This window comes from Salminus brasiliensis, chromosome 15 (assembly GCF_030463535.1).
Source record: "Salminus brasiliensis chromosome 15, fSalBra1.hap2, whole genome shotgun sequence".
Classification (NCBI taxonomy): Eukaryota; Metazoa; Chordata; class Actinopteri; order Characiformes; family Bryconidae; genus Salminus; species Salminus brasiliensis.
In genome coordinates, this window is record NC_132892.1 from 19,642,662 (window position 1) to 19,658,977 (window position 16,316).

The 16,316-nt window shown below is 42.1% G+C and overlaps 1 protein-coding gene across 3 annotated transcripts in view; it reads right to left on the reverse strand.

The window, feature by feature from the left end:
- Window positions 1-16,316, reverse strand: part of LOC140535468 (E3 ubiquitin-protein ligase Midline-1-like) — a 65,656-nt gene that overhangs the window by 31,207 nt on the left and 18,133 nt on the right. Inside the window, exon 1 of one of the 3 annotated variants that reach the window (XM_072656857.1) lies at window positions 13,592-13,794. The exons of 1 other annotated variant lie outside the window; for it this stretch is intronic. The gene's annotated coding sequence lies outside the window, so the exon portion shown is untranslated. Of the gene's footprint in view, window positions 1-11,539; window positions 11,612-13,591; window positions 13,795-16,316 lie in introns of those variants that run through there. One more of the 3 variants, XM_072656860.1, reaches the window with a different exon arrangement.

The following is a 16,316-nucleotide window of genomic DNA, read 5'->3' on the forward strand; positions in this document are numbered from 1 at the left end:
GGCTATGCTCCCTTAGGTGTTTTTTTTTTTAACTAACTTAGAGTTCAGTCGCATTTATTAGCTAGTCAGTTCAATATTAGTTGAGCAACTAATGAGGCATCTTCAATGGAACGTCCAAGCCAAGCGTTGCCTACATTTGTACATATCAATCAGGGAAGAAAAAACCTAATGAAGACAAAATATGATTAAACTATAATAAAAAATAATAAAAAAACTTTGATCAGGTGTGCCTCACAGGGTAAATCACAGGTGTGTGTGTGTGTGTGTAAATGAAAAGACTAAAGACGTGAGTTTCAGATAATGTGTTGGTGCACACAGTGCTCATGAATAGAAAATAGAGGAAAAAAGAACTTCTACTCAGCAAGCCCATGCTTACAGTAACTAGATAAGTGGTCCCAGCCCTAGTGATAAGTGTAAATCCAGTGTTTCTGGTCAGTGCATCAGTAGCCTTTATCTCAGAGATGTAGAACAGGGGCTTAGTTTAGAGCCAGGACTCCTTATGTTGTGGTCTTTAACCTTTGTGTTGTTTGAAGGGTCGAAAATGACCTGCCACTATTTTTTTTAGCAGCAGAGAAAACCCCCTTGAATGGTCTTAATTCAGCTTGAGCCCAATATTACTACGTCCATGAAAGCTGCACACCACCAGTGTACACAGACTGCCTTTGGTTCATTTTTACCTATAGGATAAGGGAAGTCTACAGAATGTTAAATAAAATAGACACCATAAATAGCAAGAAACATAGCACCATACTCCGCAGAATGTGAGTCACTTCTCTTTGGACTGTATATGATTGAGCACAACAGAATATTTCCGCTGATTAACTGCCTTGTGTTCCTCATTTTGGCCCAACACTGCACTTCTGTAATTGAGGCGATTACTGTAACTGATGAAGGGAGGTGTGAAATACTGACTCCGACCTTGTCTTGTATTTTAACACTTGGTGCTAATTGAGAGATGCCTTGCCACCTGACCTAACTCTGCACTGCTGGCTTCATTTACAGCTTTAATGTGTGTGTATTAAGTCAAAACTGTGGGGACTAATAAATAGACACACAGCATTTTAGCATTAGCCCAAAATAGAGTATGAGTCATGCACAATAACTTTACTGTACTGAAAAATCTACAAAACAGAAAAAGCACAGTCGGCATCCGTCAGCATTTGATATGTGTACACTGGGAATTGAGACACCTTCCAAAGGGCCCCAACAGGAGCTCTGAGGATGAACTACACTTGACCCTTTTCTCTAGAATCAAATAAATGCCATACAAGCTTTTCCGCATGCTTGTTGACATGTCTGCCCAAGCGGGAGAATCGCAGGTTTCCGAAGGATGCTTGATGATGTGGAGGGTCTAACCTTGAGATAGAGCTAGCTGGCTGTCACTCCCAAAGGGAGAGTGTGAAAAGGGAAAGGCGGTGCCTGCAGATTCAGTGTTTAGTTTGGTTCAGAGAACAGGCCGACGGAGCCGGGTTGAAAAGAATGAGTTTTCACTTGTATCCTCTGAAGGAAGTGAGGTGCAGTGGCAAACGTATGTACTTGTCTAGGTCCAATACAGTAAGTAGATCTATATATAGCTTTATTATTTGATATATCTTGATTCGGGTCTGCACCTCAGAGGGAAAAAAAGAAAAGCACTTGCTTAAATCTGCCACAAGAGGGCATTACATGCACGTATACATTGGCCATGGCGAAAGTGCTTTGCCGTTCTGGAACGACTTGTCTTAATGATAATTATTGTTCTTTTAAAGCAACGTTATGCAGCACTTTTACCTTAAAAGACCGGCTTCAGATTCATGTTGATGCCCCACTGTTTTGTAATTGTGAGAACGGCACCTCAGTCATTGCCCCTCCAGGCTGGAAAGCTGCTAACTGCACTGTGTAATGATGCTGAACCCGAGTTCTTGTATTAGTGTACAGGCAAACATATAAAATTACTCTGCTGCGTGGGTCCAGGTGCTTCTTTCACTTTCAGAGCCGGTTTGGATCTTATGCATGTGTAGCACGAGGGGGAGCTCAAAGTGTGATTTGCATTTACTGCAGTGATGTAAAAGGGAAATTACCTTTCCAGACTGTAGGGGGAGCCCCGGATCAAAAAAATACCACTTCTCACATAATGTTGCTTTAACCCCTTAAAACAGCCTAAGGCCTGTCGGAGGGCTGGAAGTGTTATGATAAACTTCTATTTGGTATTCTACCAAAGAATAGCTCCAGCTCCAGCTACAGTTTGTCCCTGTAGATACTAAATAATACTAATAGTGTGTAATGGGCCTTTCTGTGTTAAGGGGTTAGGTCGGAATAATGATGCGGCACAACTGACGTTTGTGGTTAGCTTCTAAAGCAGTAGTTTGGGACGCAAACACCTGTAAAAGCACTACGTTTTTCAGCTTGTTGGATTGCATTCGCTACATGTCAAAATAACTAGCGCAACTGCAGTGTGAAATCAGGCGATTAACGGGAATCCGTAGCTGTACTGGTAGAAATAGCTAGTTGTCCCATCAGGCCCAGGTTACAGATATTTCTTTCTTTATTTATTTATTTTTAATTAACTTTGTACTTTTGATTGCACACATGAGAATGTATTTATACTTTTAGGGAAAAGCTTTTGTCTGCCGCCATCATTATGGGTTTGGACATGTATTTCTACATTTACATTACATTTATGGCATTTAGCTGGCGCTCTTATCCAGGTTACTTGTATTACAGAGGTGGGTCAGTGTAGTGTTAGGAGTCTTGCCCAAGGACCAAGGACAGTCACCCACAGCCGGAATTGAACCCCAGTCTCCCACATGGAGGGGGAGCTCAGTGGCAGGTAGTGGTGTTAACTGTTGCGCCACACCAACCACATTTCTATAATGCTGCGTAGTAGTGAAGTACCAAAAAGTACTGAAATGAAAAGTTACTGATACTGAAACCGAAATTCAGTAGTAGTAGCTTGGTTGATTTAGCATTGTGGCCAATAACGCTTCCCTTTTCTGCTGCAGTCTGGTATTTGATTCTCCAATCAGAGTTGATTCACCAACCAAAATCCTTGGGCAAGACTCTTAGCATTGCGTTTGCCTACTTGTGCAACATGATTCCGATATAAGTTGCTCTGAATAAGAGCATCAGCCAAATGCCATTTGTATTTTATTTTATTTTATTTTATTTGCATTAATTTTTTGCATTTGGCATTTCTTTCTTTCTTATTTTAATGAAGTGTAGTAAGCTACAAGGTGGTGAATAAAACTATGTGCTGTTAATTAAAAACTAAGCTCTTTTCTACAGAATGTGCCTCTGAAATCCAACATCCTCTCTTGATCCTCTACATGCACAGTGAATACTGCTCGCTTCGCTAATGTCTCTTAGAAATCATGCAGCAGTTCTACACAGCTGGCATTTTTCCACTGTTAATCTGCTGTTGCTCAGACTGTTTGAAAGCATCTGCGCTGGCCGGCACTAGAGAGCAGGGGGAACAAACGGAGTGTTTAATTACTGCTTCTCGTTTTCATTATCATTCCAAAGGCTGATTTGTTAAGTGTAATGTTGTTGTGGATCCATAGTCTTTAATGTCATCTTTGTTTTCTGATCAGTTTTGCTGCGTCCCTACTGGTGTGGTTTATCGCTATATGTCTTATGCACACTCCTACATGGTACAGTTAGCAGTAAAATGCTTTGGGAGCAGTCCGGTCGCATAGAAAATCAAGATAAAAAAGGATAGGATGGGAAGAAATGTCACGAAATATCACGAAATATATACAATAAAAATAAATGAATGATATAAAATAGAATATATAGAGGTCAGGAAAATATTAAATAAAATTGACTCATGGAATATGTAGAAAATAAATATTTAAGACCAATAAAAGGGGGGTGCAGGTATGGTTATGATATAGCTATGATTTTTTTTTAACTGTATATTTGTTTCTCCTTTATTCTGTCCACTTGAAAGGCCTTCAGGCCTTTAGAGGTATTATTAATTTTATCATCTCCAGACCATTGTTTTTGTCTCTCCAAAAGATAGCGCTGTAGTCCTGAGCCAGAGAGCATCATCAGTGACTCTCCATTTCATGGCCGAGGAACGTACGAATGCTTGCTGCTGTTTTAAACATGAAGCAACTTTTTTTTTTTTGGCAGAGCTACACCACCAGAGCTACACACGCCTTTTGTTTAACAAAACCTGCAGCTATAACATTTAAGCAGGCCTGAACTGCAATTAATCAACTGTAAAACTTTCCTGACTCTAGTCTACCCTTCGCGTCTCACCAGGGCACGGTGGCATTAATCTTTCATTCACCCCAGGAAGTGGAGATATGGGGATGCCACTATATGTGTAGTTTGATAATGAATAATGCATCTGCTCTTTTTCTTTCTGTCCTCTGAAAGACTGAAGTGGCTGGAATGAGAGAGAGGGGGCTAGAGCAGCAGTATCAGGAGTTCATTCTGCCATTAATGAGGAAGGACTTGGAGGTGTCGCATGTCTATCTAACGCCTACGAAATAACAAACAGTAGGACCGAAGCTTTTATTTTAAACCCTTTCTCTCCATGTTCCATGGAGTGACCACCAGGGGGAGACCTAAATACACCACCTGAATACACTGTGACCTGCTGAAAAATGCTTTTCAATGGCTTTTCCTTTAAAAAAAAAAAAAAAACTCAATTAAATCTGATCATTATAATTATTATGATTCCTGATTCTCTTGGTGGAAATTTAATAATTTTCCACTTCAGTTAGAAATGTGAATGCGAGTGATTCATGCAGATGGACATTGCCAGTCCTGCAAATTAATTTGCTTTGGATAAAAAAACAAGAGTGACAACCGCAGAAGCAAAAACTCTTATATAACGCAATGTTCATCATGCCATAACCCAGAAGAAATTTGAGCAACATGAAAAAAACAAAAACCAGCAGAGAGCTGCGTGTTATGAAATGGAGGGGAAATTGCCTATCCGATTAGAGTTTGATGTGAGCGGCTGTGGCATCCTGTGGAGAGCGGGGCGCAAAGTAGGTCAAAGGCATTGACCTATCTAACATCGTCAGCATGCACGTATGGAGTTGCACTCCCAAGCGAAGCCAGGCCATGTGTAAAAGGCAAAACTGAACACAAACAAAACGACTCATGACTGGATACTGCGTGAAGGGCTTCCATACAGTGGCATGGTAAGCCAAAACCGTCTCGAGAGCTTAAATCTTTGTGGCGACAGATCCTGTTTTTATGATGCTTAAGGCTTTTATGGAATTTCACAATGGAGATTTTTCAAAAGAGGGATTGTGGGATTGGGGTTGACTCATTGGAAATACCTTGATTGCTCACCATCCTGTTTTGTCTTTCCCTGCAGCATACTTTCCCTATGGAGGCTGGAACAGCGTTGCCCACATCACAGTACATTAAGCAGACTAATGATTAACACTTATCACCCGGGAAGGGGCCACACATGTTAACCTCTTTCTGGATTAAAAAAGAAGCAAAGCTTAGCCATCATACCAACAGGTCGAGAAAGACTAAGCTTAAAGCAACATTATGTAGCATTTTTACCTTTAAATAACAGCTCCAATGACCTGTAATAAGGTGAATAGGGCAGTTGGGCAGTTATGCTTTTGGGTTAAACCCTACGCTGTGGCCTGACTTGCACCTCCCCAAAAATGTGCTGAAAATTCACCCACCTCCTGCCTCAATCAATTCAGTGGCCATACACACTCTCCTTCGATGGCTTCTCTGTCTTTTGATGAAGACATTTTAGTAAATACTTTATAAAACGGCCTGTAGCCGTCAATTGCAATACGCCAAGACCGTCAACAAAGTGGTATCAAGACCCCCCCTTGCCAGACTACTACTTTTGGCTGTGGAGGGTTGCAGACTATGCATCTATGCACAACTTTGGGGCAGGCTACTCCGCAGACGCTGTGTTGACTTGATCTAGAACCGTAAATTAGCCTTCAGGTGTGGCTTAAAGCGCAAAGGGTTGTGGTTGCGCTTTCCAACTGAGGAGCAAATACCACAAATCAAGATTTCTGCAAATTTTATGTGACGTTAAGCACTTTTGACGGCCCGTGTTCCCGCTTTGACACGTTATCCCAGACCAGAAATGCAGAAGAGGCTTTGTTAACGGCCTCTAAATGTGGATTGCGGAGCCACTGCGAAGCTCTTGCCCACCTCCTGCGCGAATGTCATACGAGGTCTACATTAATGCCTTTAATGACGACCCTGATCTTCTTTCCCTCCTCATTAGAGGAGGTTATTTGTACACCCCGCCCGGCCCCCCCGCATGGCATCTCTTGACAGGCAGACGCCTCTCTTGGCCATGCCATAATCCACCCAGACTGCTGTGTCTGTGACCAATCACAGGCCTTTCATGTCTGAATCGACAGTGATGGAGCATGGCTGCGGCGGCTAACGGGATTGGCCGTTGATTTGAGGCTGGGCGTGAGGCAGGCCAGATTAGACACAAAACCTTAATCTGCTACATGTAGCTCCTGTGACGTCTGGCAACGCACCCTAACTTGCTCCCCATGGCTGACCTAAATATCAAATATGGGTAATTCTGTTTGATTGAAAGGCCTTAGCAGATATTTAGGGACAGTTTGCATCTAATGTGTGGAACACAAATGATTTGTGCACTTTATTCACTGTATTCAAATGTTTGGACACCCGTCAGTACTTAGTACTAAGTAATACCCTTGTAAGGAAGCTTGTAAATGCTTTTCATAGCCAGCGAAGAGGCTTTCATTTCTTCTTCAGGGGCATTTTGTCCAATCTTCCCTGCAGAAGCCTTCTGATTGTGAGGCCTTGTTGCTGTCATCTTATAGCCTCCTCCTGTTTTGTGAGCAGGTGCTTAGAGGGGCCTATGGCTGCTAATTGTCGGGACACGGTTTGAGGAGTCAGAGTATTGATAAAGCTGTACGAATGGCATCACTTTGCCTTTCCTAATGAAGATTATAAACAATCCATAGCCCTAACAAGCTATTTTACAAGCTTTGGGACCTTGGCAAATGTTATCCTGGAGCTCAAATCTCTCAGACTTTTGCATAGTGCACCCTTCCTTTTGTACAAAACATCCATAATGCACCAATCTTGCTTACAATGTTGAAAAGACAACATTAACTCTATGTCCTTTGGAGATCAGATCATCATCATCTTCTACTCTCCTAACTATGCTATTCACCAACAGAGCAGTTATGACCGGGGGAGGCCAAACTTTGCATGCCACTGTGTAACAGAGGTTACACAGCAACATGCAAACCACCAATGAGTCCAGGGTACAGTATGCTTTAAAAAAGTACCTAAAATCCTACAGACTTCTGAAAAATGGTCTTGTGGACCAATGATGACAAGAAAAAAAAGTATATTAGCCTGGCCATCTTCTTTTTAAGGCTAACTGGTTTGTGACTTGCAGTGTGGTCTCTGTATTTCTGTTTATGAAGTCTTCTGCTGAGAGCAGTCATTGAGAAATCCACACTTGCCTAGACCATACGAGGACAACGCAATGGATCTCATTATGGTCAGACATGCAAAAGCAGACTCCTGAGGTGACCAGAAGCCAAGATTCATGAGTAAGTTTCCTTATATCTGCACGAATAAAGCAATTAAACACACCTAAATCATCACGAATACTATGTCCTGAACATGATGCAAACATTTAGATTTTCAAAAATTGAGTACAGAGACAAGAAGAAAAAGAAAATATGCCATTATCCCAAACATTATGCAGGACTCTGTATAAAAGCAGGCGTCAGGGTTGCTGCTCATACTGTAATTGTCTATACAATGAACCTTTGTTGTGTATAAGTGTGTTACTTCAGCAGCTCAGCACAGTTTGGGGCAAATGCATGCTAATTTAGGCATACAATCTGCACAGTGCTAAGAATATAAGTGAGCTGAGGAGGGCGTGTGTATGCTGTGTGTAATTTTATAGGAGCGAATGTGCTACCGTACAGTGTTTAAGCATGTGTGTGTCTGCAGTGTGCAGTTATGTCTAGCGGGACAGTAAAGGTTAATAACACATCCATGAGCTGTCCACACATGTAAAGATCAGTGACAGTGTTTTACAACATTAAGTTGAAAAATGACCTTTCATCAACATTAACACCTCGTTCACACGTAATAGCTCCAGGTGACCAAACAACACTGTATTTTGAAGGTGCTCTGACAGATGGTGTTGCTGTAACGTGGTGCAGATATGAGACCTGAGACGAGGCAATAATCCCATTTGATATTTGAACCATCTGCTATTTTCACAGAAAAAGAAGCCTTGGATCGGAGCAGCAAGTAATCTTTCATGAAATACAGGGCTGTATGTTACCCAGGGGCAGCAATAGAAGCTACCTGGAAAGTGCTACCTGAAGAGTGTCTGTGTGTTTGTGTATCCATATTTAGCTGTGTGAGGTAATGTGTGTTATTTTAGACAGAAAACCTAATACGCGTCTGACACGACATCAAACAAGCAGCAGGCACCATTATGGCCCAAGCTGTAATCATGGAATCTCAAATTACACGCTTTCTGCAACTTCTTCCTTTTTTGTGCATGTGCAGGGAGGAGGGCACCTATTATTAGCTGTCATGACCCGAAACAACCAGGTGATTTAAACTCAGACTGTGTCGCAAGAAAGACGTGGCCATTGACGCATCAACAGGGCAATTGATGCAGCACTGTAAACTGCTACAAAGGCCAGACGTTCAAGTGAGGGGTTTTAATACAGCAAAGGTTTCTTATCGACAGTTCTGTTGTTGGTGATCATTCTGGAACAAGTTCTCGTAAGAAACAATATAATGCTGATATCGGCTCCTGGTTACTAACTGTATTTTACTTCAGTTTTATTTGTGCAGTGTTTGTTACATGAGAAGGAAACTCAAACTGATAACATCCTGAAGAACATAAGAAAGAACACTGAGAAGAACCAAGCCGTAAACTGATAACCTCCATAAGAGGAAGAAAACTGAGAGGAACCAAGCCTCAAACTGATAAACTCCTGAAAAGCAAGAGGAAGAAAACTATGAAGAACCAAGATTATAACTGCTAACCTCCTCAAAAGCATTAGGAAGAAATTTCAGAGACCAAAAATCGAACTGATAAACTCCTGAAAAGCATGAGGAAGAAAACTGTGAGGAACCAAGACTAGAACTAAAAACCTCCTGAAAAGCATAAAGAGAAAACTGAGAAGAATCTAAAATCGACCTGATAACCTCCTGAAAAGCATGGGGAAGAAAATTGAAAGGAACCAAGACTAGAACTGATAACCTCCTGAAAAGCATGAGGAAGAAAACTGAAAGGAACCAAGACTAGAACTGATAACCTCCTGAAAAGCATGGGAAAGAAAACTGAAAGGAACCAAGACTAGAACTGATAACCTCCTGAAAGCATGAGGAAGAAAACTGAAGGAAACCAGGACTTGACCTGATAACCTCCTGAAAAGCATGAGAAAGAAAACTGAAAGGAACCAAGACAAGAACTAAGAACCTACTGAAAAGCATGGGGAAGAAAACTGAAAGGAACCAAGACTAGAACTGATAATCTCCTGAAAAGCATGGGGACAAAAACAGAGGAACCAAGACTAGAACTGATAACCTCCTGAAAAGCATGAGGAAGAAAACTGAAAGGAACCAAGACTCGAACTGATAACCTCCTGAAAAGCATGAGGAAGAAAACAGAGAAACCAAAACTAGAACTGATAACCTCCTGAAAAGCATGAGGAAGGAAACAGAGAAACCAAAACTAGAACTGATAACCTCCTGAAAAGCACGAGGAAGAAAACTGAAAGGAACCAAGACTCGAACTGATAACCTCCTGAAAAGCATGAGGAAGAAAACGGAGGAAACGAAACTCTTAAATAACCGTGTTAGACATATACAAGCTGTTCAGTGAGACTTCAGGGAATTGCAGATGTACAGAGTGCAGACTGACCACCTCTGACTCTGCTAACAGTTAAATTCACAGCTCCACTCTGAGCTGAATTTCAGGCTACATGATACTAGCTTGCGTGACATTGCAGATCTGTCAACTGTTCATTCCTATCTAAGTCAGGAGCCTGCATACCTCACTGACAGGTGACCAACAATAAATTATGCTGCTGTTATTTTTGCTCTGACATGCGGTGTCAGGAATAGAAAGATGTATTGATCTTCAGTTATGAGCATGCATTAAGAATGCTAACATGGAATTGTAAAAAGCTGTACAGAAGATGAGCTTAAGCTGTCCTTGTGTGTTTAACAACAGAACCACAGATTAAATGATTCATTAGAACTTAATTAAGCATTAATTCTGATAGTTAATCAAACTTCTGACACATTCAATGATGTCAGTTTTTTAATATGTGATCTAAAGTTCATTTTTCTGAATAACCATAGCCATTATTTTTACCACATACAGTTTTTTTTCAAAGTGCTGTGTTCCGCATTTCCCCTCCTGTAAAATGATACTGTCAGACTGTCCTGCTTAGATGAGATACAGATATTAGAATGTAGCTGGTGGGCGGATGTTTGCTTCCTAGTGTTCAGTTCTTATGCGATATTCACTCGTTTTTATGGCCAAGGTGTAATTCTCAATGTATTTTCAAATGTAACTGCACTCAATTATTATTATTATTATTATTATTATTATTATTATTATTATTATTAATGAGGACAACCACAGATCTCCTTGAGCTGTCTATAGATTTTTAAAAATTATTTATTTATTGTTTTTGCTATTTTGGTGGTCAAAGATGACCATGGCTGTGGCTGTGTGGGAGGACTGGCATGGAATGCCACACTCAGAATCTGTCCGTTAAGGACATATTTTTGTTCAGTGTGTGTATATATATATATATATATATATATATATATATATATATATATATATATATATATATATATATATAAACAAACTCATTTTCCCTTGTAGTTAAATGTGATGTGTGTTTGAAGCTTTACTGGAGTACTGAGCACCTCTGCTTTGTTGTATTAGTATTAGTATTGATGTTCATTATGATTATTATAAAAAAAAACTATGCAACTAAACATTTCTGGTGCATCAGAGTTGAAATTGCAGGCTTGCCCTTTTTTGTCCCTCTAAGCATGAAATTAAAACACAAGAATTCACAGATCAGCCATAACATTAGTATCACCTCCCTAATATTGAGTAGGCTCCACCTTGTGCCACCACATCAGATCAGGACTCCGCAAGACCTCAGAAGGCACCCTGTGGTTTCTGGCACCAAGACATTAGCAGCCGATCCTTTAAGTCCTGTACGTTCTGAGGTGGGGCCTCCATGGATCACCATGGATCCCATGATCATCTGGCTTTTCACTGGACCACTGCATTCCAGGAAAAAAAAAAAAACCTAGAGGACCTGCCTGATGTTTTGGAGATCAGTTGTCTAGTCATCACAGTTTGTCCTGGCTCAGATTCTTATGCTTGCCCATTGCCCACCTTCAAGAACTCGCTACCTTATATATCCCACCCCCTGACAGATGCCACTGTAGATGAAGAGAATCAAAGTCTTTCACTTCAGCTGGGCTAAAGTTATGGCTGATCAGTGTATTTGTTCAAAGGCTCTTACCATTAGCAATTTGCATTGACACTGACCTGGAATGCCTTGGTAGTGGGTGTGACAGTGGTACAGGTGCATCAGGCTTAAACTTCAGGGTCACTAATAATAATAAGTTGAAGTACTCAGTTGAGCTGCAGGCTCTGATTGTACACCAGGAAGGCAGAATGCGGGTTCTGTGAGAAATGACCTGCTGTGAATAGAGTCCCTAGGAGCACCCTCTGGTGGCAGAAATGCAGAATAACAGAAAGTCATTGCGTCTGCCAAAGAATCACTTAAATAAGCCACTTTTTAGATGTTTTGAAAAATGCCTCAAATTTTAGTCCCTTTTCTGTAGCATGTCCATATAGACAACACATTACCTTGACTGTGAGTAACATTGATACAGATGGTTTTTATATCATTTATATAATCATACTTTTTTTTTCCTTTTTTATGTTCTGGTGCAGAAATGACCGTTAAAACACTCCCCACACTGCTCACCGCATACAACAGACGGGTAACCTGAGCACCCATCAGATAATCAGTGTAAGTATACACCAGGATGGAAAGAGATGAGGAAAAAAACGAGACAGACAGAAGTTCTGACACGTTTCCCACTGGAAGATCTCCAGAGCAGAATTAGAGGGAAGGCTTGATCAGCTTTGGCTCTTCAGGGCTCAGCATATTCTGATGCTGGCTTTCTTTGCTGGCACTGATTTGCAGAACTGATTTTTTTTGTTTCATGTTTTTTAAGCTGCAGCAGCAACGCTGCCTCCGAAAATCAAACAGGTAATGTTCAATCTGGTCAAATCAGAGGGTGAGGCCATCCCAGAACAAAATTAGCCATGGACTTGAAATGCCTCCCACCGTTCATTCAGAGATGCAGTCAGAGGTTATCATTCTTGCAGCCTAAAGCAGCCCATCAGGCTCCAGTCCGCTGGTGTACCAAGACACCCCGCACTGATATGGGATGACCTGGGATGGCGAGAAAGAGATTGCTCTTGCACAGCTGTGGTAAACTTTCACCTTGAAAGGTCTGAGGGTCCTAGTGGCAATCCCTTGGTTATGTTCACAGTATTTTGGTAGTCGTTGGGGCATTATTAAGTCATTGGGGCAGTCCATGTGTCACGCTGTACCCTAACAATAGGTGGCACTTTGTGAAAACTCTGACGTCCAGTCGTGAAGACAAGCTCATCTGATCCAGAGATGGCTGGACTTGATCTGTGTCGGCTTCTGTCACTGTCACCCTCGAGAAGCGTGCGACACTCTTTTAAGACGGAAAGGGGGGGGTGGGGGGACTGTTTGTCCCTTACAATATCCTTCTCCTTTCGCCTTGACTCAAGTCTAATAAAACAAACCCACACTGCGGTGTTGTGTGTCTTTACGCCTCAGACCAGAGGTTTAATCAGTAACACATCTCTGCCACACTCCCAAATTTACAACCTTTGAAAGGCTGCTAGCATGCGATCGTCCTTCCACCATTAACCAGGGAGAAAAGTCATCAGCTCACATTGAGAAAAAGAAAGTTAGAAAAAAAAAAAGGATCTGCTGATCACACCCTCTCTGGTGTGGCGAGTGTCAGAGTGACTGAGCTAAAACATCTATCAGTACTCCACATTCCTGTGTTTCAAGCCCGTCATTAAAATTTGCTGACGTGCCTGGTAAGTCTGTTGGGAGTTCCACCAATGGGGCAAACCTAAGCCTGACAGCTTCCAGAGACTGGAAGGGTCCACACAATGGCTTGAACAGCAAGAAGTTCTTAAAAAAGTCCTATCATTCTTGTTGTTGTTGTTGCCTTTACTTTCAGATGTAGACGTTCCTCCTAATCCAGGTGTGTCTCATTAATACACATGACCAGCGCTTTTACTAAACACTCAGGTGACTTAAATACTATAGCTTGATTCCATAAAGGAGCGTGCGTATGATATGGAGATGTGCGTGTTAAGAACTTTTACATCAAGTGAAGGTTCTTCAGACCTCTAACAAGTCCTCACACTAATCACAAATGCATCACACATCTGGTTCTTATGGACGCAAAAGTGGTGTCCTTCTAAGGTGTCGCGAGTGTATAATCTGGCATTGTCCTCCACAGCTCAGGTTCTACTCACCTTCCACATGGTTAAAATTCCATTGTCCACACACACAGTGAAAGGGGGAAGAAATGTGAAGTAAGACTCGGTGGTTTCCCAGCGTTCTGAGCTCCAGCAGCTCTCTTTCACTCTCCACTCAGCGCTCTGAGAAGTTGGAGAGGGAGCACGTTGGAGTCCGCCTGTGTCATTGTCCGTAGCGGCTCGGCTTTCCATGCAGCCACTCCTCCTTCCCTTGGTGAGAACGGCTCAGGAAGAGTGAACCAGTGCATCAGTCCGCCTCTGGCTCGCTCGGCCCTGCCCCCTTGCATTCTACCAGCGGACTGGGTGAATGTGAAGCGGTGGGGGCTTGCAGAAGGAGACCAATGAAGAGACGGATGGGAGGAGACAGTCCGCTGATGTGGTTTTGTGGGTTTGTCAGGCTGTTGGATGTCTGTATGGGTCTCACATCTCCAGGCAAAATTTTCGCCTTTCTCATGTTCATCCTCTCTCTCGCGCTCTCTCTCTCTCTCCCTCTCTTCTTCTCTTTCACTCTCCCAAGTCATTTGATCCAAGCTTGTCTCATCTGTCACTCTCAATTTACTCTCACCTTCATATTCTGGATCCTGTAAACAAGCTTTAGTTTGTCAACTACATCACGCTGATCCACTCTCTCTAAACACGGAATTGCAGAGGCGGGGGACGGGGGGACGGGGGGACAAGTGGGAAATGATGACTTGTTTCGTAAACAAACTTCAATAGAACGTTCTTCACTCTTGATTTTTCGTACTTTTTTCTCCTGAGGTCAAACGAGTCAAAGCCCCGTCTCCTCAGGGCAGATGTACGAGCATTCTGAATGAATCCGAAGCTCATGTCCAACCAGTGGCGAGTAACTAGCAGCGACTGAGGTCTCCCATCTCTTCATGTCATAACAAACTCTGTATCGCTCCCATCTGGACGAGCACGGACAATGACAAACACAGTGTCTCTGCATCGTAGCCAAACTAAGTCGCTTTTTATTAGCTACCACTAAGTGATGTTTTGGTGAAGAGCGGGATCAGTCAGTTACTCGCTCATTTCTCAGCCAGCCAGTCTACAAGGAAGATGAAAGGAATGTTACAGGTCACTAATGAGTCACCGTGGCCTGACATTGCCCTTGATCCATAAATCCAAACACCACCATAACACTTCTTAACTGTTACCACATGGTGCTTTAACGCTCATTTAGCTCACTTGCTTACATCCAGACACTCTGGAAGACAGCTGTGCCTATCAAAAATTAAGTGCCTGCAAAAATAAAAAGAGAGAGAGAGAAACCTCGTAGTGTCAAAATGGACCGGAAAGCGATGGATGAAAATAAAACTTCACCGAATCTGAATTCAGCTTTCGGATGTGCCACATCCAGGGATTTTCATCCTATGAATACTCTTAGCAATGGCTAATCCTTTAAGGAATCACTCTGCTGTGCTTCATTCTCTTCTCTCCTTCTAATCTTTCAGCCTGAGCACCTCAGAATTCCACATTCCTTTAGCAGCCAAGAAGCAAGCAAACAAATAATCCGTAAAAAAAAAAAAAGACTCTGAAAAGTGTGTGGCGTGGCGTTCTGGTGACTCTGGCGAATGAATCACAACTGGGCCTGTTAATACCACAGTAATTATAGTGACTGGGTTCAACAGGCCTTTTATATATTGTACTTTTAAATTGGGTTCGAGGACAAAAAATGCTTTCTGTGTTGGATAAAACCCCGTTTGCTTTGAAATTGAAATTTTTTTTTGGGAAGAGGAAACCCTGCCTTTAGCTTTTCGGAATGCCAGGAATTTCAGGGTCTTTGCCTCCTTTTTTTTTTTTCCCCTCCCCCCTCCTCTTCTTCTTCTCTTGGCAAACCCACAAGATGTTGGGGGGCAAGTTTTCCTTTGCCCGATTCCTCCCTTAAAAATCCTGCCCTTTAACAGCAAGACTGCTCTCTGATCCTATCCGATCCGATCCAGTGCCATCCTCTGAGTACTGTGGTGCCGATAGTATCTTTGGGAAATGCATTTAAAGAGGAGTCCTCTGCTCCGTATGACTTTAAATGTCATTCAGTTGGATGTTCTGGTCTTTGTCCAATCTCTGTATCTTTACAACTCGCATCCTGTTTTCCTTCATTTGGATTCCAACTGATCGGATTTCCTCTAGAGTTAATTGCTGCTCTGTTTACAAGGATATAAGTGGTACATAAAATCATTTTGCGTGGTAATTAGACTCAGAAATGGAGTCTGTCTCTGCCACTCTGTTGTGTCTCTTCTGTAAAATCCTGAGCACCCCGCTTGTCTTCATGCCCTTTGACCACTAAAGTAAGTGCACATGGCTCTTTAAAGAGCTGCTTTAAGTCATATAAGCTGCTGTAAGATACACTGCACCTTTTGTTAACTTGGAGACTTTTTTTTTTTTCAATGCCATCATTTTAATGACTCATATGTAGGTCACGCTTTGTCCTTCAGAACAGCAAAATCACTGTTACGCAAACCCCAAATGACAGCAGAGTGGGCGCATATTCGTTAATTAAGAGAATTGTTTGATCGCTCAGCCTGTAGGTCTTGTAAAGGGTCATGCAAACAAACCAAGTAAGCAACTCCAGGGCATGTCCTACATGTTGCCTCCCTTAAATAAATACAGAGGGCTGCATTCCATGTTTCAACTCAGCTGGACTGCAGGGAGCATGGATAACGTAACAACGGCAGGTAGTAAGGTGGTGGTGGTGGTGGTTACCTCATCTTTTAGGGTTGTT